The following is a 23,743-nucleotide window of genomic DNA, read 5'->3' as shown; positions in this document are numbered from 1 at the left end:
CCAATAAGGATATATCATGCACATGTATATCGTTGTTCTATATGTACGTATAACTATAGATAAACAATATCAACACATTTATGGAATGGAAACGGACATCTCCGAATTAAGTACAGCCTCAAAAATAACATCTATCAGTTTTTTTCTCCTGACGCTGCCACTTCATCAAAATGTTCTAGGGCCCTTGTCAAGAAGTAGATTTCTGCAGGGTGATGGTGCAAAGACATTTCGTATTCCCCCACAGAATCCACCCCCGCCAACAACCCTCACAAGTGCAATGTTGCTCGCGCAGAACCCCACCTAGCATTTGGGCAAAGCAGACACAACATAATAACATCTAAGTGATAGACAATCTTAGAGACTTATCCGCTTAAAAATAGGGGTCTCCATTGTTTACACTGCTAGCGCTCTGTCAACAAGGATGCGAAAAAAAACTTAACCTGACTACCACAGTAGGTGAGCAGCACAATACCAAATGAAATCGTTATTGTCAATAGAAATATTTTTGGAGCTTATTGAAAACAGATCAAGGGTGTGCATGTGAAATTGAGGGCACGAACGAGATTGATTTGTCTGTGTTTTGAACAGCAAAACTGTCAATTACAGGCTATCTCTTAACCCCAAAAACATTTCCGCTGCAGATGTCTTAAAATCGAGTTGTTCTATTGTAGACGCTTTCTAATCCAAAATAACACCTTCATGAAAGTAGATTAAATATATATATATATATGTATTGAAGCACAAAGGCCAGTACAATAATACTTACGATTTATCCTTGATAAATAGCATCAAGATTCAAGATGTGTCTGAAACCCATGCCGGTTATAGATTCTGTTAGTCACTCTCCAGTCTGCTTTGTTTGTGATAAGATTACTGTACCACCGGTACAGGAGCAAAACTAGCCGGTACAGATATTCCACTATGATTACTTGATCAAGTGCTTCCAAACCGATTTTACCCGAGTAAAATATCAAAAGATATGAATTTTGTAAAGAGGGTCGAGGACTTGTATTTCTGTGCACACAATCTTGGAAAACAAATGGAAGAACATAATCCCTGCGTCCTTATCCTAACATGTTATTAAAACGATGACAGTTTTTGATCATTTCCCTCAAATCGCTGTAAATTATCATTCAGATGCAGCTTTCCGAAATCAATTTCAGGTTGAATTTTGCCCATAACATTGTATTTTCTATTCAGATTTATCCGCTCAAAGCCGAATCGCCTCTCCATTTAATAATACAGAACATTAGACGTTAGTTATTACTACATATCTATACGTCTTACTGTTGCTGCTCTCAACTCCAGTTGTGCTGTGTATTGTGAAGGGCAAAAGGAAGTGTTTTCTAAGCGACTCGCATCGTACATAACAGCCTTATATCCTCCCTTAGTGGATGGAATAGAAATTGCAGGTTTATTTAAACTCTTGGTGGTATGATTTAAAATTAGCTACAGCGGTTACATAACGTACTGTTCTAGGAATATGTATATAATTATATGAAGTTGTCTGTCTGTTTGTAATTTCAGCTATAAAAGCAAACAATAGTGATTTGCTCCCTCCCTAACAAAATCAGTCAATGCTTTTGCAACATACATCAAAGTTGCTGGTGAACGCAGCAGGCCAAGCAGCATCTATAGGAAGAGGCGCAGTCGACGTTTCAGGCCGAGACCCTTCGTCAGGACTAACTTGCAGGACTAAAAAATGCTTTTGCAGTAGTTGGGAAAACTTGTCTGAACTGCACCTGACGGTTGCATCCTAAAAATATTTGTTTTTAATAACTGTTGCAAATTTATACATAAAATGATTAAGTAACAAGAAAACTGTGTTTCTTATTTACAAAAAAAAATCAGTACAACATTGGGATTGCACATCGTATTGAAAAGAACAACACAAAAAGGCTTTATCTCAGGGGTTCCCAAACTTGTTCATGCCAATGAGGCTTACCTTCATCCGAGACTGGGAACCCCGGCGCTAGAGAAACTCAGCAGGTCAGGCAGCATCCATGGAGGGAAATGGACATATGAAGATCTAAGATTTAAGGTGATACCCTTCATTTTAACTGGAAAGAATGGAGGTAACACTCACAACACGCTGGAGGAAATTTCAAACAACAAAACAGTATTTTGTGTTTAAAGAATGGAGGTATTTAGCTGGTATAGAAAGATGGAGGGTGGATGGGGCAAGGCTGTCTATCCCTCCTCTTCCTTTCCAGTCCAGATGAAGGGTCTCAACACGTCATCAATTCTCCATTTTCCTCCATTGATGCTGCCTGACTTACTTGAGTTTCTCCAGTGCATTTGTGTGTTACTCCAGATTTCCAGTATCTGTGGCGTCTTTTATCTCAATATTAAAAGGAATTTCAGTTTGAATGCATGAGGAGCCACTTTTTTGACAGAAAGTTATTTTTACATAGGAAAGATTGCTTGAGAAACCTATTTAGTTGAAATAAACACTTAAAGGTTCATAAACCCATGAATATGACCTCGCTATTCTCCTTTTGCTCTTATTTATTTATAGTAATTTTCTATAATTTGTACTGTACTGCTGCCACAAAAAACATTTTACAATATATATCAGTGATAATAAATCTGACTCTGGTAAGGGTTTTAGGCACCCCATGATTAAATATTTTAAGGAAATAAACTAATTTAGACTAATATAAATTTTAAATTAGTAATTATAATTTGCTATCAAGTTGAAGTAACAGGAAAAGCTATGTTTAACTGTATTCCCCTCATGAGTGCAGAAGGCTTATTAGACCTTGATTTTATATGTTGAATAATATTTCCTGAATCGATGTACAGTAGCTGAACAACTATAGGGCAGCTTTTCAAAGTTTCTTCGTATTGAAATTGCAGCAACATGGAGGACAAAGGAAGGAATTTGTTGAATATGTTGAAAAGTTCCATTATATTTGGGCCAAGTCATATGGACATGTATCTTGTCAAGTAGAAAATCAAGGCGTATACTTTCATTAGCTTTTCCCCAGCAACACTGAGATAAAAACAAATGGCATACTTTGCTGGAACTGCAAGATGGCATCCAAGAAAGTAATGAACAATGGGACCAACAATATACTTCCTAAACACATGGAGCTAAAAACAAGGCAATAACAGAGAAAAAGAGTGCACTAGAAAAGGTGAATTACAGTCAACTCAAGGAAAGAAGGAAATGAAGAAGTGGATTAAAAATGAACAAAGAAAAAGACAGGAATGCCTAACAGCACTCTTGGAATTTTAAATATTTTGAAATGCAGGGATAAGACCCTTTACATTTCCTCATTGTTTTACTTGGGAAGTCAATTGACATTATATTCAAGCTTATCAAGTAAGTAACACTGATTTAAGCATCTGCTACATTTTAATATAGATTTAACATGCAAATCCATCGTATTGATAGAAAAATAGGGAGCATGTGGGCAAGATGCTTTTTCACACTGCAAATGGTGGAGCGATTTGAATTAAAAGGAACATTGCAAATATTAGCAACAAAAGGTGCACCTATATATTTGCTAGACTTGCTATTTAATTTTTTGTTAATATCGCCAATTGTCACCACATATATTATACTGCTGGGAAGGCATGGCTCATATCTACCACAAATTAAATTTCAATTTTACGGTAAAACTATTAGCTCAAGGAATTCATAATTTAAAAAGTCAGATTCAGAAAATAGTTATGGTAGATGATTGTGTTACTTTATTGTAGTGTTATATCTTCATGACTCAGCCGTGCAGTCTTATTTCTATATTCCAATAATTTTCACCTGTCTTAGATCAATTAATTTAGCCAAGATTCTGAATTTTAATCTGGGACCTTTTATATTATATTGTGCCCTTTAAAGTCCTGGAATGAAAAGGGTGTGTCACAGCAATTGTCTTTTCAGGATTAGGAATAATTAATGGTATCACTGTATGCTGAATTTCTGTTGTACAAGTATCTCAAAATAAGTTCTATTTCATTACATACATACTGAATAGCCAGATGCAAATGATGACAACACATGGCAAAATGAGACCAAAATCCATTATTTACCGTTTCCTTGCTGTTAAGCATAGACACAATTCTCCAAAATGCATTCATCAAATTAGATGATACTGGCTTTATCAGTACACTGGTTAACTGAGATTTATTTTTAGTGGAGATTTTTGGAAATAATTAGGACTCATTCCAAGTAATGACCATCTTCTGTACTACTGTGTCGACCAGTACATAGTACATTCTCTTTTTAAAAAGCACTATATGTCAAGAGATTTAAGGAGCTACTACCCAATTACTGCATAATAAACTTTAATTTTTTTTCCATTTGTTATAATTTTCTTCACTAACAGCAGGAAAACATTAAAACAAGGTCTGGCTTGGAAGGCTGTGTTTCATTCATAAATCTTTGGAGGAGGCTATTGATCCACAGCAGTGCCAGGCTCTCAACATTGCAGAGAAAATTACCACATTCATTTCAGGGAGCCAAGGGCAAATTTATCCTATTAGCCAATTTCCTCTGCTTTATTCTAAAAGGCAAGTAATCAATGAGTTCAGCTTATTGAGTGGAGCTCAGTTTATGATGCTGAGTAACATTTGCACAAGCAGATAACTAAGGAAGTCAGAGCAATTTTCAGTAGTGCAAGGCCATTGATTGTATATGTGAGCTTTGTGTGCCAAATGGATGGCCTTTATATGGACTTGAATAGTTTCCATTCCATAAATGTGCTACTTATCTTTAGGGAGCAGTGTCTCAGAAAGGCAGTGTCCATTATTAAGGACCTCCAGCACCAAGGGCATGCTTTTTTCTCGCTGCTACCATCAGGTAGGAGTACAGAAGCCTGAAGGTACACACTCAGCGATTCAGGAACAGCTTCTTCCCCTCTGCCATCCGATTCCTAAATGGACATTGAATCTTTGGAGACTACCTAATTTTTTATTAATATACAGTATTTCTGTTTTTACATGTTTTTTAAAAATCTATTCAATGTATGTTTATTATTATGTTTAATATTTATTATTATTTTTATTTTATTTATTTTTTTCTCTCTGCTAATTATGTATTGCATTGAACTGCTGCTGCTAAGTGAACAAATTTCACGTCATATGCCGGTGATAATAAACCTGATTCTGATTCTGATAGCTATTGTTTGCTGTATATGAGTAAATTCATAATATGTTGGAAGCTGTTATGATTTCTTTATACTTTGTCAGTCCAGTGACTCAGTTCTGTTTCAAAAAGTGGATCAGGAGGTGGGCTGGCTGCTGAGTGCAAAGTGATATCTTTCATTCTGTGGCTCAGGTTGCTTCTTTTAAGTCTTTGACAGCCTGATAAACAAATAGATGAAGAGTGTGCTTTTCTCCCAACTCTACCAAACAGAATGCAGAAGTGAACTTCAGATGTGCAACAATGAAAATAATATTAACTGCATCATATACTTTCATTGGCCACTTAAATAGACACCTCCTATACCAAGTAAAATTGGCCACTGAGTGTATGTTTGTGGTCTTCTGCTGCAGAAGCCCATCCACTTAAAGATTTGCATGCTGTGCATTTGGAGATGCTCTTCTGCACACCATTGCTGTACTGCTCAGTTTTCTGAGTTACTGTTGCCTTCTTGTCAGCTTCAACCACTCTGACTTCTCTTATTAACGTGGCATTTTTACCCACAGAACTGTTGTTCATTGGGTGATTTTTATTGTTTTTCTCACCATTCTCTGTAAACTCTAGAGACTGCTGTGTGTGAAAATCCCAGGAAATTATCAGTTTCTGAGATATTCAAACCACCCCATCTGGCACCAACAATCATTCTACATTCAAAGTCACTTAGATAACATATATTCACTATCCTGAAGTTTGATTTGAATGACAACTGAACCTCTTGATCATGTCTGCATGTTTTTCTGCATTGAGTTACTGCCACATGATTGGGTGATTAGATACTTGCATTAACAAGCATTTTAATTAGGGTGTACCTAATAAAGTGGCCATTTAGTGTATATTGTTACATTGGGCTTTCACCACAATGGCCCAAGTTTGGAGGAATTTGCTTCCAGGATGTAGAAGTTTTCTGCAATCTTGTGCTAGGAATCTGGCCAACTACTGCAGTTAAACCTTCATATTGAGAATCAGAATCCACAGGATACAGCATCTAAACCAAAACAGACTCAGGCTTCAAATCTGGTCTCAACTTTGAAGAAAACTGAATCATACTTCATAGAGTCAAGTATCTGCTTCAAGATCTTTGGAAAGATTGATAAGGTAAATAAACAGTGTCTGCATAATTCTTAATTCATATTCTTCAATCTGCTTTCCTGTAGATGATAGAATTGTTGATCCTCAGCCCTATGAAATTACAAGTAAGGCAATGGCTACAACACATGGTGCCCTCTGTCAGGTCATCAGCAAATCTGCTGACCCACTATTCCCTCATCCAGAACCAAGGATGGTGCCACATTAGCAGAGAACCCCAAAGGTAGCCATAGCCTTAGAGTGGCTCGTTATAATAATCTCAAGCATTTTCATGGAGCGAAGATTTAATGTGGGTCTTGGCCCGAAGCATTGACTGCTTGCTCATTTCCATTGATGCTACCTGACCTGTTGAGTTCATCCAGGATTTTATGTATGTTGCTTTGGATTTCCAGCATCAGCAAAATTACTTCTGCTTAAGAGTTAATGAAGATATTTTGACTAAGTAGTAAAAGTGGTTGAATGGGCTGTAGGTAAAATGACAAGTTTAGAATTAATGAGAAAAATGAGCGATTAGGAATTAGAGCATATGTTAAGAAAGACTGATAGAAGCAAATTCAATTGCAGCTTTCAGCAGGGCATTGGAAATACATACAGGTGAAAAATATTGCAGAGACATGGAAAATACCAGTATCAAATTAACTGCATGCACTTTCAAAGAGTTGTGACAGACCAAACTGGTCACATGTCTGCCTTCTGTCTGGCCATATAATAGGATTTAATGATTTAATAGGAACCGATGCAAGTTTCGGTTATCCGGTTGTGATCACTGCCCAAAATGTGGAGTTAAGTAAAATCAAAGCAGAACTGCCAGAGCCCAGTTTAAGAAAAACAAATATTCTTTTTTCTGGCTACTTAGTTCTCAATATTATTAAGGCAATTTCTAAATTATAGTTGGGGTTGTGACAGAATTCTACAGGTAGAAATAAAACGTCAACTGACTCTTCCTCAGCTACCTCTCCCCCTGAAACAAAATATACGGGATGTAGTGCGTCACTAATATTTTAAAAGTCCTGCTGGTAGGTAATGAAAAGATCCTGTGATCAATGCAGGCACTTGAAGTGAGTTTTTTTACATTAAAGTTGGTGCACAATGACGTACTTGGTGGTCATGCAGCTCTCATTGATGTACTTGGTGGTCATGTGGGACCCTTAATATAGTGAAGCATATTGAGAGCTATTGAGAGGTATAACAAGACAAGTAGCCAACATTAGGATAAATGACCATTAAAGAGGAAAGTTTCAACTTTCATCTTAAGATAGAAGTGGGGAGGTGGAAAGGATAAATACAGGTATTCAAAATCTTAGTGTCTAAATATCTGAAGGCACAAAAGGCCATAATATCATAAAGCCATTGGGTATTACAACATGGGGACAAACCCTTTGGTCACACCAACCAGCAAGCACACGTTTATGTTTACTCAAAGTTCAAAGTGGATTTTATTGCCAAAGTACATATATGTCATCATATAAAACCCTAAGATTCGTCTCCTTGTGGACATACTCAGCAAATCTATAGAATAGTAACTATAACAGGATCAATGAAAGATCAACCAGAGTGCAGAAGACAACAAAATGGGCAAATGCAAATATCAATATGTAGCAATAAATAATGAGAACATGAGATAATGATACGAAAAGTCTTTGAAAGCGAAATCATTGATTGTGGGAACATTTCAATGATGGGGCAAGTGACGTTGAGTGCAGTCATCCCATTTTATTGAAGAGCCTGATGGTACACTAATTCAACTTAATCTCCCCACGATTTCCTATCTACTCTCCTAAATTCTACTACTCACCTGTATGCTGGAGGTAATGCACTGCAGCAATTCACCTAGCAATCCACACATCTTTGGGATGTGGTAGGAAAAAGGAGCACCAAGTGGAAACCCATTCAGTCACAGTGAAAACAAATGTGTAAATTCACACTGAGAGCAGCTGAGATCAGGATAGCCCTTGTCACTGCAGCTCTGTGTACACATAAAGAAGTGTATAACTTCAAACTTTTCTTTCTTATTTCTTCTCTTCCTTTGTTTCATAGCTGGAAAGGGACCGGTCAATAATAGATTTGGGAACGTAAATTTTTAATGTAATTGTTTCAGTGTCGTCATAAATGGATTTTGAGAGCTTTGGGCAATGCTCCCAGATCACAGTGTTCTGTTCGTAACTTCTAAACCTCAAACATTTTTTTTCATACTTTTATAACTTTAAAATGTAGTGAATGTAGGAAAGAGATCGATAAGACTGAAAGAGTGCAGGGAAAACTTACATGGATATAAGTCGGTACTTGAAGCCTGAGTAATAGGGAAAGAGCGAATAGGTCCACCTTAGTCTCTGGAGCATCAAAGAAAGAGGGAATATTTAATAGTGATATACAAAGTTATGAGGGATACAGATAGGTTAAATGCAAGTGGGTTTTTCCCACCATGTGAAGTCAGACTAGAAGTATAGGTTGTGGTAAAGGGTGAAAGGTAAAATGTTTAAGGGGAATATGAGGAGGAACTTCTTCAATCAGAGGGTGGTGAGAGTGTGGAACGAGCTTCAAGCAGAGGTGTTGGATGCGGGTTTGATTTCAACAGTTGAAAGAAATTTGGATAGGTACATGGATGGGAGAGATATGGAGGGCTATGGTCTGGGTGTATGTCAGTAGGACCAGGCAGAACAATAATTCAGCCTGCATCAGATGGGCCAAAGGGCCTGTTTCTCTGCTGTAGAGTTCTATGACTCTATGACTCAAATTATCCTCAGCTTGAAATGATAATTGGCTGATCGTTTAAAAACTCATCTGACATACTATATTGCTTTGCAAACATACTAGCCCCTCATGAGCCTCCAAGTTCAACACATCATTCTCCATTCCTTCTGCCATCTTCAACAGAATCCTACCACCAAGTACATCTTTACCTCTGTCCCACTCTCTGCTTTCTGCAGGAAGCACTCTCCCCTTGAATCCCTTCTCCATTTGTCCCTCCCCTCTAATTTCCCTGGAAGTGATCGAAGTGCTACACCTGCCCATTCATTTTCTCCCTTACCTCTATTCAGGGTCTCAAATAGTCCTTTCAGGTGAGGTAACACTTCATGTGTGAATCTATTATAATCATCTATCGTATCCAGCACTCCTGTGCAGCCTACTCTACACTTGTGAGACCCGATGTAAATTTGGGGACTGCTTTGTTGAGAACTTCCGCTCCATCTGCGAAAAGCAGAATTTCCCAGTGGCCAACCATTTTAATTCCTATCCACATTCCTGTTCCAACATGTTGGTCAATGGCTACATCTTCTGCCATGATGAGGCTATTCTCCAAGTGGAGGAGCAACACCTCAAAATTGGTCTAGTTAGCCTCCAACCTGATGGCATGAACATCGATCTCTCCTTCCAGTAATTTTATTTCCTTCTCCTTTCCCCTTCTTCTATTCCCTACTCTGGCCTCTAACCTCTTCTTCTCACCTCCCTATCACCTCCACCTGGTGCCCCTCTTTCTTTCCTTTCTCCCATGGCCTACTCTCCTCTCCTATCAGATTCCTTTTTCTCCAGCCTTTTACCCTTCCCTCCCACCTGGCTTCACCTATCACCTTCTAGCTGGTCCTCCTTCCCCTCCCCCCAACTTTTATTCTGGCATCTTCCCATTCTTTTCCAGTCCTGAAGAAGGGCCTCAGCCTGAAATGTCGACAGTTTGTTCATTTCCATAGATGCTGTCTGACCTGCTGAGTTCCTGCAGCATTTTGTGTGTGTCCCTCTGGATTTCCAGTGCTTATACTAGCTTTATGTTCAATTTTCTATGTAATAAAAGTCTTCAGTATCACAGAAATGATATAGTCTGGTCCTGAAGCTTTTACTGAATCTGATATTCCTTGATATCATGCTGCATAAATCAAGTTTGCTGAAGACTGGCCTCTATGATGAAGGAAGCCGAGATGACTTGTCCACAGCACATGGATGAAGCATATGAGGAGGAGGCCTGAGGGCCAGTTGGTCGGCGAGCCCAATGTTCAAGCCTGGAGTTCAGTTCCATCATCAGTTAGTCCAGGGTTGATACTGAAGATCGGAGCCCAAAGGTCAATTGGAGACCAGAAGTCAAAGCCTGATGGCAGAAGCTTGGATACAGAAGTTGTTGGATTGTACTTGCATGTGCGTAGGTGAGAGGGAGAAAAGGGGCTTGTTTTGCTGTCGTTGTTTTGTTGTTTGTTGTGTTCTGTTCCATTATGTTCTCTGATTGTTCTGCTGGCAATTGTGAGCATACTGTGCTTGCACCAGCATGTGTGGCAACACTTGCGGGCTGCCCCCAGCACAGCCTCAGGTGTGTTGGCTGTTAATGCTAATGACACACTCCACTGTATAGTTTGGTGTGCGTGTGTAAGTAAATCCGAATCTGAATGTGGTCAATAGTCCCTCAGCCTTGTCTTTGGCATTTATGTCCTGGCCCAGCAGTTGGGAGTAAATAATGTTTTTTGGAACCTCTTTCTCTTCTTAGCAACTTGCATGTCCATCATTCATAACTAAATGTGGCAGTTTTGTCTGATTTGTTAGTTGTGGCATTATTTAACCACCTATTTTTTGCTGTTTCTTTCACATATTGCAACTTTGTGTCATTGGCACCTCCCTTTTGGAACTGGATAGAGCCAACCTCACGTTCTCTTCATTACTCCTCATTGAACAAAGATGATTCCATGACTTGGTTGCATTTGTAAGATGAGGAATTTGTGGGCCATGAGGTTACAGGTTGCTGCAGTACAAAATTCTGCCCATGCCCAATTTTAGTCTGCCAGATTTGCTCAATGCCCTTCAAAAGTCAGCAAATAACCCAGTAATAATGTTACCACTCTGAAATTAGTTCTTCAGTGGACAGTTATGAATCAATGGGTGGGTTTAGTATCACATAAGAGGCAAGGACAGTAGATTACTTTTTTTGAAGAACATTAAGTTCAGACAATCCTGAGACTTTATAGTTACTACTGTTGGATTAGGGTCTAAATTATCGAATCAATTTTCTTTATGATTGCTTATATGTTTATATAATCACCTTTTTGTCTGTAAATGTTCAGTGGATTTTCAGGAATTTGTATTACAGCTGGTCCTGTATGCTTTGCAGACCATCTAACAAAACAGCTATAATCACAAGACTTGCTCTGCATTTTAAACGTCCTAAGAAATGTCTGGACAATTTTATTTCCAGATCCAACGTTATCATTGAGACCAGTTTTACTAAAAGTTCAATTAAGTTGAAATTGACACCATGTCTCTTTATGAACTAATTTATTTATTTACTGCCATTAATGCCGCTGGCATTTAGGGCAGAAATGAAGTTCCTCCATCTCTGTCTATCCTTGGTCACTCAGATGCAGAAGGATTCTTCATTGATATCTCAAAACAGTTTTGTTTGACCAGTCAGGGTTGTTAGTCCTGAGCTGAACCCCTGAACCTGGAGGACTGATGGACAACTCTTAGTCTGGTCTCTTCTCTTTGACTTGTTTGGCATGGGTGAGCCTACCACAATTCAAAGCATAAAAGCCCTTACTGATGTCAAGATAGCTCTCTGGGTTGTTGAAGCACTCAAGCCTCCAAACTATGACAAGATTGTGGTCTTCTTGGAGGTGTGTTACTAACACATAAGTTTAAATATTATATCATCTTTCCTATTGCTGAAGAAATAATTAAGTTCCTCGGGGTCAATATCACAAATGACCTGACTTGGTCCAACCAAGCAGAGTCCACTGCTAAGAAGGCCCACCAGTGCCTTTACTTCCTGAGAAAACTAAAGAAATTTGGCCTGAACCCTAAAACCCTAACTAATTTTTATAGATGCACAGTAGAAAGCATTCTTCTAGGGTGCATCACAACCTGGTATGGAAGTTGTCCTGTCCAAGACCGGAAGAAGCTGCAGAAGATCGTGAACACAGCCCAGCACATCACACAAACCAATCTTCCGTCCTTGGAATCACTTTACACCACATGCTATCGGACCAGGGCTGCCAGGATAATCAAGGACCCGACCCAGCCAGCCAACACACTTTTCGTCCCTCTTCCCTCCGGGAGAAGGCTCAGGAGCTTGAAGACTCGCACGGCCAGATTTGGGAACAGCTTCTTTCCAACTATTATAAGACTGCTGAAAGGATCCTGACCCAGATCTGGGCCGTACCCTCCAAATATCCGGACCTGCCTCTCTGTTTTTTTGCACTACCTTACTTTCCATTTTTCTATTTTCTATTTATGATTTATAATTTAAATATTTAATATTTACTATCGATTTGTAATCCAGGGAACGGGAAGCGCAGAATCAAATATCGCTGTGATGATTGTACATTCTAGTATCAATTGTTTGGCGACAAAAAAAGTATAAAGTACGAAGTAACTAATTAGAAAACATAGCTTATCATTATGAATGAAGTCTGTGGTACAAGTAATAGCTTGGGATTTCCTTGGAATTGCTGTCCCTAATGACATTTACCAAGTTTTACAGATTCACCATAGAAAGCATCCTGTCCAGATGCATCACAGCTTGATATGGCAACTGCTTTATCCAAGACCACAAGAAATTGCAGAGAGATGTGAACACAGCCCAGTCCATCCCCTTACCGACCTTGCCTACCCTCCACCCACCTCAGAAAAGCAGCCAAAGTAATCAAGGACTTCTCCCACCCCAGTCATTCTGTTTTTTCCCATCAGGTAAAAGATACAACAGTTTGAAAGTGCACATTTCCACCATGCCTAGGAACAACTTCTAACCCACTGTTGTCAGTCTCCGGAACAGACTTTTAAAAGATCTAGAACAAGAGAAAATCTGCAGATGCTGGAAATCTGAGCATCAGCGGGCCAGGTAGCATCTATGGAAGAGTACAGTCAACGTTTTGGACCAAAACCCTTTGGCAGGATCTACCTTGTCTTGGCCTTTGTTCTTTATTTGTCCATTTGCACTGTACTTCCTCTGTAATTGTAGCAGTATATTTTTCATTCTAATTTCCTTTTAACTATCTTGCATACTTATACATGTATGGAATGGTCTGTCTGGATGGCATGCAAACCTGGGCTTTTCACTGAATTTTGGTACATGTGTCAATAATGAACCAATATCAATACTATCAGTGTTCATTGTATATCTACCATAAGAATTTGCTCTTACCTTTAGCTGGTCCACTGTTATGAAGTTCCCCATGAAAGCCAGGTCTAACTGCAGTGCAGTATTTTCCAATTATACGTCCGAGAGAAAGGCCATAAACACCAATGAAGCTACAACACAAGGTTGAATGGGGAAAAAAGGCTGTCAAATAAATTGAATGTTGGCATTCACATTCAAAATCTCTCAAAAGTTAAAAAAAAAAGCTTGATGTGATTAGCTAAAGCATTGAAACAATTGAAACACTAAAGAACAGTTAAGTATACAATATTTTGACTGTAATGCCATCAATTCAAAATATATTGATAGTTTGAAATTTACCATTTCTCTCTATTGCAATGAAGAGAGTCACGTAAACTGGGCCAAGACTATTCTGGTATAAGTTTAAGGGGCAAATTTCCCAGCATCATAACTGAGAAACAGAAGGAGATTTGTACTCTTCTGCTGGATTCTATTGTGAGCAGTTCTGGGCCCTTTATCCAAGAAAGGATCTGTTGGCATTAGAGAGGACGCAGATGAGGTTTACAAGAAATATTCCAGGAATGAAAAGGTTAACATATAAGGAATGTTTGATGGCTCTGGGACTTAATCACTGTTTAAAAGAATGGGCGGGGGGGGGGGGAGAGAGGTATTTAGTTAAAACCTATCAAATTTTGAAAGACCTAGATAGAGTGGACATGGAGAGGGAGATGTTTCCTGAGTTATTGTGCTTATATGTGTGTTATGTGTACAACTGTGCTTTACACACTAGTCCAGAGAAATTTCTTGCTTGTTGGCATACATGTATATAGTTAAATGACAATAAACTTGACTTGACAAGACTTGACTTGAAGTCTAGGTCCAGAGGATATAGCCTATAAAGGACATCCCTTTTCAATGGAGTTGAGGAGGAATTTCTTTCGCTAGAGGTTGATGAATCTGTGGAATTCAATGCCACAGACTGCCATGGCAGCTAAATCATTGGGTATATTTGAAGCGGAGGTTGATAGGTTCTATGATATTAAGGGCAGGAGAATAGGGTTGAGATGGATAATAAATCTGCCATGATGGAATGGTGGAGCCAAATAGACTACTTCTGCTCCAAAGTCCAGTGCTCTTATGGAATACAGTAGCCAACGGTGAAGAACTTTGGGATTCTCTGTAAGCATGCAGTGCTTGTACACAAATCCCAAACTTCCTCACAGCTGTAAAGCTAAACGTCGTCAGCTTCATACAAATTTATTGGGGTTATCTGGTTAATCCCAGTCAATGTATACAGTTGTTTTTATTTGTGTTGACAGGAAATTGAACGATTTTTTTTAAATTTAAATTTTTAATAAAGATCTTGAAATCCCAATTCACAAAAAAAACTTCCAATTGTTATGTAATTTGATATTATAAAACATTTAAAGTCTCATTTCAGGCAATGTTTTATTCATGAGTAGGGCTATCAACTGAGATCTCATGACAGTTCCACTTGCCCAGTTCCTGCTATTCCTTCTGTGAACACGATTAAGCAGTAGGTGCATGAAGTGTCAACACTACTGGAACTGCAGTTAAGTACTGCCGGTGTCTTTTCAAAGTTCTGTTTAAAATTGTAATAAAATATTGGTTAGCCCTCAGATACAGGAGCATAAATAAATTAGGAAGTTTGCTTGATCCATGGAAGATAAACATATCTTTGGTGCGCATCAGAGAGAGAGAGAGAGAGAGGGAGAGGGGCAGGAAGAGGAGGAAGGGGAAGGGAAGGGAAGGGGAGGGAGGGACAGGGGGAGGTGAGAGAAAGTGAGAGTGAGAAAGAGAGAGCGAAAGACAGCAAGGGATTATAACAGCATCTGCTACTTCTAATTGTTCTGAGATAATATTTGAAACATTCTGTTGAGAAATTTAGCTAGCTATGTCTAAAATAATCCAAAACATTCCAAATAACAGCAAACAACAGGAATTCTGCAGATGCTGATTCAAGCAACACACATAAAAGTTGCTGGTGAACGCAGCAGGCCAGGCAGCATCTCTAGGAAGAGGTGCAGTCAACGTTTCAGGCCGAGACCCTTCATCAGGATTAACTGAAGGAAGAGTGAGTAAGGGATTTGAAAGTTGGAGGGGGGGGGGAGATCCAAAATGATAGGAGAAGACAGGAGGGGGAGGGATGGAGCCAAGAGCTGGACAGGTGATTGGCAAAAGGGATATGAGAGGATCATGGGACAGGAGGTCCGGGAAGAAAGACAAGAAGGGGAGGGACCCAGAGGATGGGCAAGGGGTATATTCAGAGGGACAGAGGGAGAAAAAGGAGAGTGAGAGAAAGAATGTGTGTATAAAAATTAGTAACAGATGGGGTACGAGGGAGAGGTGGGGCATTAGCGGAAGTTAGAGAAGTCGATGTTCATGCCATCAGGTTGGAGGCTACCCAGACGGAATATAAGGTGTTGTTCCTCCAACCTGAGTGTGGCTTCATCTTTACATCCAAATAACAGCAATTGCTTTAGAGCATTCTTGCTTGCCTCAAAAATTTGTCTGCAAATTTCATCTCCACAATTTGATTTACATTTCACTTTCTGTAATAAGATCCTCCTTAGACCAATCCATATAAATTGTATTTAAACCAATTCTGCACTTAAATCTTCACATTCTAATTTAATTGTCTTTAATTAATATTACTGATACATATTATTTTTGTTCTTTGTCTTTCCTGAACGTTTTATAGCCTCGTAAGTAATTGTCAATTCTCAAATCATCGAGCTGAATTTTAGTTTGTACTATTATGTTACTGCATTTTATTTTAATTCGTGTTCCCAGTTGCTGCCTAGAAACTCATGTGGTGTGCTAAACACATCTTCTTCATAATGAGCCCCTCGGACTCCAGGAGGACTTCCCTCGATTCAGGTTCTGTGGTTGCTCAGGTACCCAATGGGACCAATGTGGAATATGTAAACTCTAACACTGGTGTGGATTAAGTGTTTAATGATGCCAGCTGGTAGATAGTTTGGGAAATGGTGCGTTGCTTCCATCATTTATGCTGGGCTTCAATGTTCTCCAGGTGACTGGACTCAAAGTTCACAGTGCCACCTGGAAAACCTCTTCTCTGTCACAAACCAAGAACTTCTACTAATCATTGGGAATTTAAACTTTACAACAAGGCTTTGAGAACCGCTTCGAATCTTCAGCGTTCAAAAGTTCAAAGTAAATGTATTAACAAAGTAAGTATATATAATCAGATTCTACCTTGAGATTTATTTTCTTGCAGGCATTTGCAGTAGACCAAATAAATACAATAGAATCAATCAGAAACTACACATAAAGACTGATAAACAACCAATGTGTAAAAGATGACAAACTCTGCAAATACAGAAAAAAAGATAACTAAATAATACTGAGTACATGAGTTGTAGAGTCCTTAAAAGTGAGTCCATAGGTTGTGGATTTTCTTCTGTCCACCTGGTAATCTCTTACATTAAATGAGTTCATGCTAGAGTGTTTGTTTCAGTGACGTAGTAGCGTGCCCCTCATAACTGGGCATGTATAATGGTAGCATCATAGCTGTTAGCTTAACACTTTACAACATCAGCAGTAAGGCCAAGGTTTAACTCCCACTGCTGGCTGTAAGGAGTTTGTATGTTCTCCCTGTGACTGTGTGGTTTTCCTCCCAATGACGTACAAGCTAGGGTTAGTAAGTTGAGGGCTTGCTATATTGGTGCCAGAAGCATGGCCACTCTTGCAGGCTGCCCTCAACATAATTCTCAACACAAATGGCACATGACACTGAATGTTTGATGTTCCGATGTACGTGTGACAAATAAATTCCAGGTTGAGTTACTTTTACAGCAGAGAATCAGTAGAGTAGTAGAACTACGAGGGCTTGATGTTTCAATCCCTGTGGTAAGTCGGCGCTCTTGATGTTGGCAGTGGGTTTGGAGTGGTGACAAGGAGGGAGGGTAGGTACATCATCGGGGTCATCAGGTGGGCACCCTCCTTCTTTGACGTTTCGTTGATAAGCCCACGACGTCTCCAGAGGGCTCAACGGTGCTACCTGGCGTCCCAGATACACCCCCCTCAGTTCCGTACCGTCCTGTCTTCATCTTGCAGCAGAGTTGTTGTCTTTCCTTTTAATCCAAATCCAGTTGCTGCTTTCTTCTGCTGCATTTGACAAGGACTTGATTGCTTGTTGGAGGGAGTGACCCCTCACCCCCATCTTCTTCAATAGACTGGTCGTAGATGTAGCAACGAAACAGACTCAAAATCAAATTTATTATCATTGAATTAAATGATGTGCAATTCAGCGGCAGTACAGAGCAAAGACATAATAATTACTATAAATTACAAAAATAAATAGTGTTAAGCAAAATGTATGAACAAGGTATTGCTCATGGGCCATTCAGGCATCTATTGGCGGAAGAAAAGAAACTGTTTATGATTTTAGAGGATTTTGTGTTGACATTTCTCTCATTTTTTTCAGCCTGCCTCACAACTTTGATTTTCAAACATACTTTTCTTCAAGATGGTTACAGGCTCTGTTGTTGCACTGAGTCCTGGCTCTTGAAATAAAGGTAGTGAGTCCATGTTTTTCATGTTCTTATTGTGTATCTTTGTTATCAGAAGGTGATGCTGCACAGCAGTGGCAGATCAGCAGAAGAGCTTTGATTTACAGTTTTAAAGTGTATGATCCATTGTTTCATGGTCTTCAGTGAATAAACCAATGATAACCTTCAGCTGAACTTCACAACATGGAAATTCACAAGCATTGTCTGTGTTTTGCCATTTGATGACTGATGTTGGGGTGGCCATAATTCCATAGTGGTGATAACATCAGAAAAACAGATGTCCACGTCTCATAGATTAAGTCCATTACAACAGAGATTCTGTTGGAGCTGAGTTCCATCATTGTATTGAAATAGTTTCAGCAAAGTATTAGAGTGATGAAGCAACCTTGCTTGACGTCCAGTCTGTACTGTGATTAGATTTGTATGGATTCATGGATCAAGATGACCACATGTATGCCATCAAGAAAGAGTTTTAAGATAGAGACAAATTACTCCTGGCAGCCAAATTTGTCTTGATTGATGGACGTCAAAGTAGGTCATTTATTGAGGCTGAAAATAGTCCTTGCATTTCTTATGCAGTTGATGCATGGTGAAGAATATCCATTGGACCTTTAATTAGATGGAATCCACTCTGTGATTCTGGGCATAGATCTTTAACAGCTAGGTGGAGGCAGTTGGGAAGAAACCTAGAGCTGAGGGAGATAGCAGCTAAACATATGGTATGTATAGCACTTACACCCACACCAATCTCCTGAAAATCTTCACAAGATTGCTAAACATTTACGTAAGTTAGTCCAAAAACAATTGGCACAAATTCAAGCCTTAAAGCAGGGCTTCATTTGTTTCCATTAGGACCTCAGTGTAGAGCATACAGTAACTATATTGTTGTGCCTCTGTCTGCTCAGTAGATGGGCACAGCTAAAAGAACTCTCCCTGTAGCAAACACATACAGTGACAAAGAAGGTTGTGATGACAGAAAGGGAAAAACAGGGAAGGGGGCAAAGCAGTTTGCTATTTTTCTGGGTCCCCAGGTCCATATGATTGGACTGCAAGTGACCTTAAGAATTATGAACTGATCAGTGAATCAGTAATATATACATACAGATCACAAGTGAGATATGAAAATGTCTGGAAATGTAGAGGAGGTTGACCCAAAAGCAGAACAGCAGTGAACGATAACTTTAATAATAGACCAGGAAATAACAAGCTACGAGGAGCCACCGAACAAGAGAGAACAGAAACTGAACACAGCAGGCAACAAGGTAAACTTTAAGCAGAGAGAGTAAAAGCTAGGAGAAACTAGTTGAGGCAGGCTGGTTTTATGTGAGCAAGGGCTGTGGATGAGAACCGGGGTTAAATAGGCTGCAGGTGAGGAGTCTGGAATGAGTGGCAGGTGAATCCTATTATCTGGGTGGATACTGGGAAGTTCCTGCATGTGCAGGGTTGGAGGTGTCAGTGGAAGCAGGCCCAACAGAGAATGGCTGTGATCAGTGAAGGGAGCCCTAGCGACGTTTGCGTTCTACTGCTGCTGCAGCCCATCAGCTTCAAGGTTCAAAGTGTTTTGTCTTCAGAGATATTCTTCTGTACAACACTGTTATAGCCCATGGCTATTTGAGTTAGGGTCGCCTTCCTACTAACTTGAACTATTCTGGCCATTCTCCTCTGACCGCTCTCATTAACAAGTTGTTGTCATTCACAGAACTGCAGCTCACTGATGCTCTTTTTTTCTCACACCATTCTCTGTAAACTCTAGAGATCTGTGTGTGAAAATCCCCAGGAAATCAGCAGTTTCTGAGATACACAAACCACTCCAACTGGCACCAACAATCATTCAATCGTCAAAGTCACTTAGATCACATTTCTTCTCCATTCTGTTGCTTTGCCTGAACAGCAAATGGACCACTTGATCATGTCTGCATGCTTTTATGCATCGAGTTGCTGACACATAATTGGATGATTGGATATTTGCATTAACAAGCAGGTATACTGGTGTAAAGTAGCCCTGAGTTAAGTTATCCTAGTCGTTGTAAAATATGTACTGAGGACTGAGCCTTGGGCCTACTCCGTCTGCTCTGGAGGCAGATCTCATACTCAGTCTGGTTCAGGATGCTGTTATCTTGCTTCTATTGTTTGTATGATTTGGGTTTTTTTCTCTCTCTCTTATTCTCTGTCCAGTGGCTTTTGGTCTCTTTTTTAATTGGATCGTACAGGTTTCTTGCTTTGTGGTTGCCTGTAAGCAGACAAATTTCATGGTATATAGTTTATACATTCTTTGATTATAAATGTGCTTTGAATCTTTGAAATACTAAACACTTAACATCAATGTACGGTACATCAATCTAAGTGATATTTCATTCCCAACCATGTATTTCTGGATTTTGTGAATGACAGACCTCAGTTGGTTAGAGTTGTTCATAAGATTCCATCCACACTGATACCCAACACTGGTGCTCGCCAGGGATGTGTGCTCAGTCCCCTGACCTACTGCTCTCCCTCTATCAATGACTGCATGGCCAGATGCAATGCCTACTTGATCTTTTAAGTTCAGCGATCAGCTGGATCAAAAACAATAATGTGACAGACTATTACAAAGAGATCATGAACCTTGGATCATGGTGTCAAATAAACAACCTTGGGCTTAACATCAGCAAGATTGAAGAGTTGGTTATTGACCTAACGCTCTTGGGAGAGGTGTGGGAGAATGTGTGGTGTGGAGAGGGGAGGGGTAGGGAAGGGAATACAATCCTGTCCTCATCGACGGAGCTGCTGTAGAGAGAGCTTCAAGTTGGTTTTACATTACCAGCAGACTCACCCAGTCCTTTCGCACTGATGCGGAATCAAGAAAGCACATCAGTGTACCTACTGCCTTAGGTGTCTGAGAAGATCCAGCACATCCAGAAGGATTTTCTCAAACTTCTACAGATATGCTATAGAAAGTATCTCAATTGCTTGCATCTCAGCCTGATATGGTAACTGCCTACTCTGACTTTCAGAACCTGTAGAGAGTGGACAAACCCAGCCCAATCCATCAGAGGCTCATCATTTCCTGCCTTCTAGTCCACCATCCTGGTGTGCTGCTTGAGGAAAGCTAGTACTGTCAAGGATACCTGCCACCTTAACCATTTCCTTCTACCTTCTAGGAGAAGATGTTGTCACATACTCATACTCATGGTTATTTCATTATGCCACAGTAACATAGAAGTAAAAACAAAGTTAATACAACTCAGAGCATCGGAGCTCAGAATTCAATTCCAACGTCATCTTGAGAAACATGTACCTTCTGTGTGTGGAATAAGTAGGGTTTCCTCCAGGTACTTCTGTTTTCTCTCACAGTCCAAAGGCATACTGGTTATTAGGTTAATTAGTCATTGTAAATTGTCCTGTGACCAGGCTAGTGTTAGATCATGGGTTACTGGGGTGTGCAGATCAAAGGGCTGGAAGGACCTATTCCATGCTGTATCCCAATCAATCAATCAATCAATCAATCAATCAATCAATAAAGGTCACTGTAGTGTTTTATCTGCACTAATTCAGACTGCTCTGCAATCTTGGCTCCATTTTACTGTTTTGTGTTCATCACTCTTTGTATTGTTACAAAGTTTACTCTTTACTCTGGGGAACTTCATGCAAACAAGGAATTTCATTGTACCCTGGTGTATATAACTATTAACCAATCTAATCTAATGATGTGTTCCTGTTTTTATCATGAATTAATTAGTCATAGGTTCCCCTAAGAAAAACCATCAAGTTTCACTGTCAATAAGGGAAATATATCCAATGATGTCAATTGCTTTGTGACTGAATATAACCAATTCTTTGGCAGGGTGCATGCCAAAGAGTAGCTGCACCAACTTTATGATGGTTGCTTGATCCATAAAATAGCATTTATGTGTTAAAATGGCACCAGCAACCAACGGCGACACGTTGCAGACACCTCACAAAATAACTGGATACTCTTCTTCTGGATATACTTCTTCTGAAGAGCAATCAATTGCAACCTGTAATTTCCATTCTGAGGATGTAATTTTTGATCCGACTAAATGATCCAGCACTTTTGCAATGTCTTGGGGGATTTGGTGAGGATGAGAGTAGAGTTAGCAGCTGCAGTCAAAACGACCATCGCTGGGAACACCACATTGATTCTTGACATCAGAAAACAAATTCATGGTTGGCTCCATAGCTCAGTGCAGATTAAAGAGTCGATCAAAATTAAAATCCTTGAGAAGGAGAGCAGGAAATGAACGGGTGTTCAGCGCTGTCTACCTCAGGTTGACAGGTCTCCCTCTCTTCTCGCTGCTGCCGTTGGGCAGGAGGTGAAGAAGTCCTGTGTATCACACCACCAGGTTCATGAGCAGTTGTTGCCCTGCAGCCATTTAGGCTCCTGGATGGACTTCACTCACCTCAGCGCTCAACGGGCTCTGTACCTGTGGACTCGCTTCAAGGTACTTAGCACTGAACAGATTCTACAGCTATGGTCTGCAACCATTGGCACAGTGCTGAACTGGCTCCATGGCTTTGGGAGTCTCTGCAGTTAAACTTCTGTGTGTTATTTGTTTTTTTTTGTTTTTACACAATTTGCTCTTTTTTCACACATTGGGTCTTGGTTGTGTGGTTTTTTTAAAAACATTTTCTATTGTGTTTCTTTGTTTTGTGGCTGCCTGCAAGAAGACAAATCTCAAGGTTGTATAAAACATGCGTACATTGATAATAAATGTACTTTGACATTTGAACTTAACATATAAATGTTCGGGACAAATCTTCCAATTTCTAGGCCTATGTTTCTTAAACTCTGTATGATAATTTCCACAGATTCACACAGAGCTTGTAAGATTTCTTAACCTCTTTCTAATAAGTTCATTCTTAATTCCTTTACCACAATTAGAATGACAGCCTTTATCTGGTTCAACTTTTATTTGTGCATTATAGTCAAGAAGTGGCATAAAGTGGCAACACACATCAAAGTCAGGACGAAGGGTCTCGGCCTGAAACGTCGACTGTACCTCTTCCTAGAGATGCTGCCTGGCCTGCTGCGTTCACCAGCAACTTTGATGTGTGTTGCTTGAATTTCCAGCATCTGCAGAATTCCTGTTGTTTGAACTCATAAAATGGCTTCATTTACCACACCCTCATCATCACGTCAAGAGATCACTGGGATTCAGACATGACCTTTCCCTTCCTATTTGATGTACTGGTCCTTTCTTTCATCATCTGCAGACAGAGATCAGATCACACTTGCCTCACCTCTCCAAATCTCCACATCATCAGACTCCTTGTCACAGATCCAAAGTAATCGTGCTGCTATTTCCTAAGGTAAAATCTCTGAATGACTGAAAACATTGTCTTTGGTCCCACCATCAGCACAGCATATTTTCCAGCAAAGAGATTACAAAACAGGCTGAACAAAACTTCATTTCTCTTTCATCTCCAAATTGTCTGTCTCTTGGCAAGAGATTATAGTTAAATGAAGAGAGCAAGTAAGACATGGTAAATTAACCGTAAGAGTGAAAAATGTGAGATCACTCGCTTTGGTACCAAATTTAGGCAGAATATTTTTTGAATAGTAAACAAATAGGAACTGATGATGTTCATAGGGTGTGCTTTTACATAAGTCACTGAAAACCAATATGCAGATGCAGCAAGTGATTAGGAAAGGAAATACACAGACCTTTTATCTGAGAGAATCTGAATACCGGAGTAACATGGTCTTATAGGTACACATGAGGACTTTGCTAAGCCGCATTTGGAGAACAGTGTATATTTTTGGTTTCTTTGTCATTTAACACTTCAGCCATGTCACCTCTAGAGAAGAATTCTACTAAAGTACATACAAGTAATTCCATCCTTTCCTCATAGTTCAAAGCTTTAGATGTGATTTTTTTTCCAAGT

The sequence above is a fragment of the Mobula hypostoma genome, chromosome 11, assembly GCF_963921235.1.
Source record: "Mobula hypostoma chromosome 11, sMobHyp1.1, whole genome shotgun sequence".
Lineage (NCBI taxonomy): Eukaryota > Metazoa > Chordata > Chondrichthyes > Myliobatiformes > Myliobatidae > Mobula > Mobula hypostoma.
The sequence above is the reverse complement of the archived record's forward strand: the minus strand, read 5'-3'. Positions refer to the sequence as shown.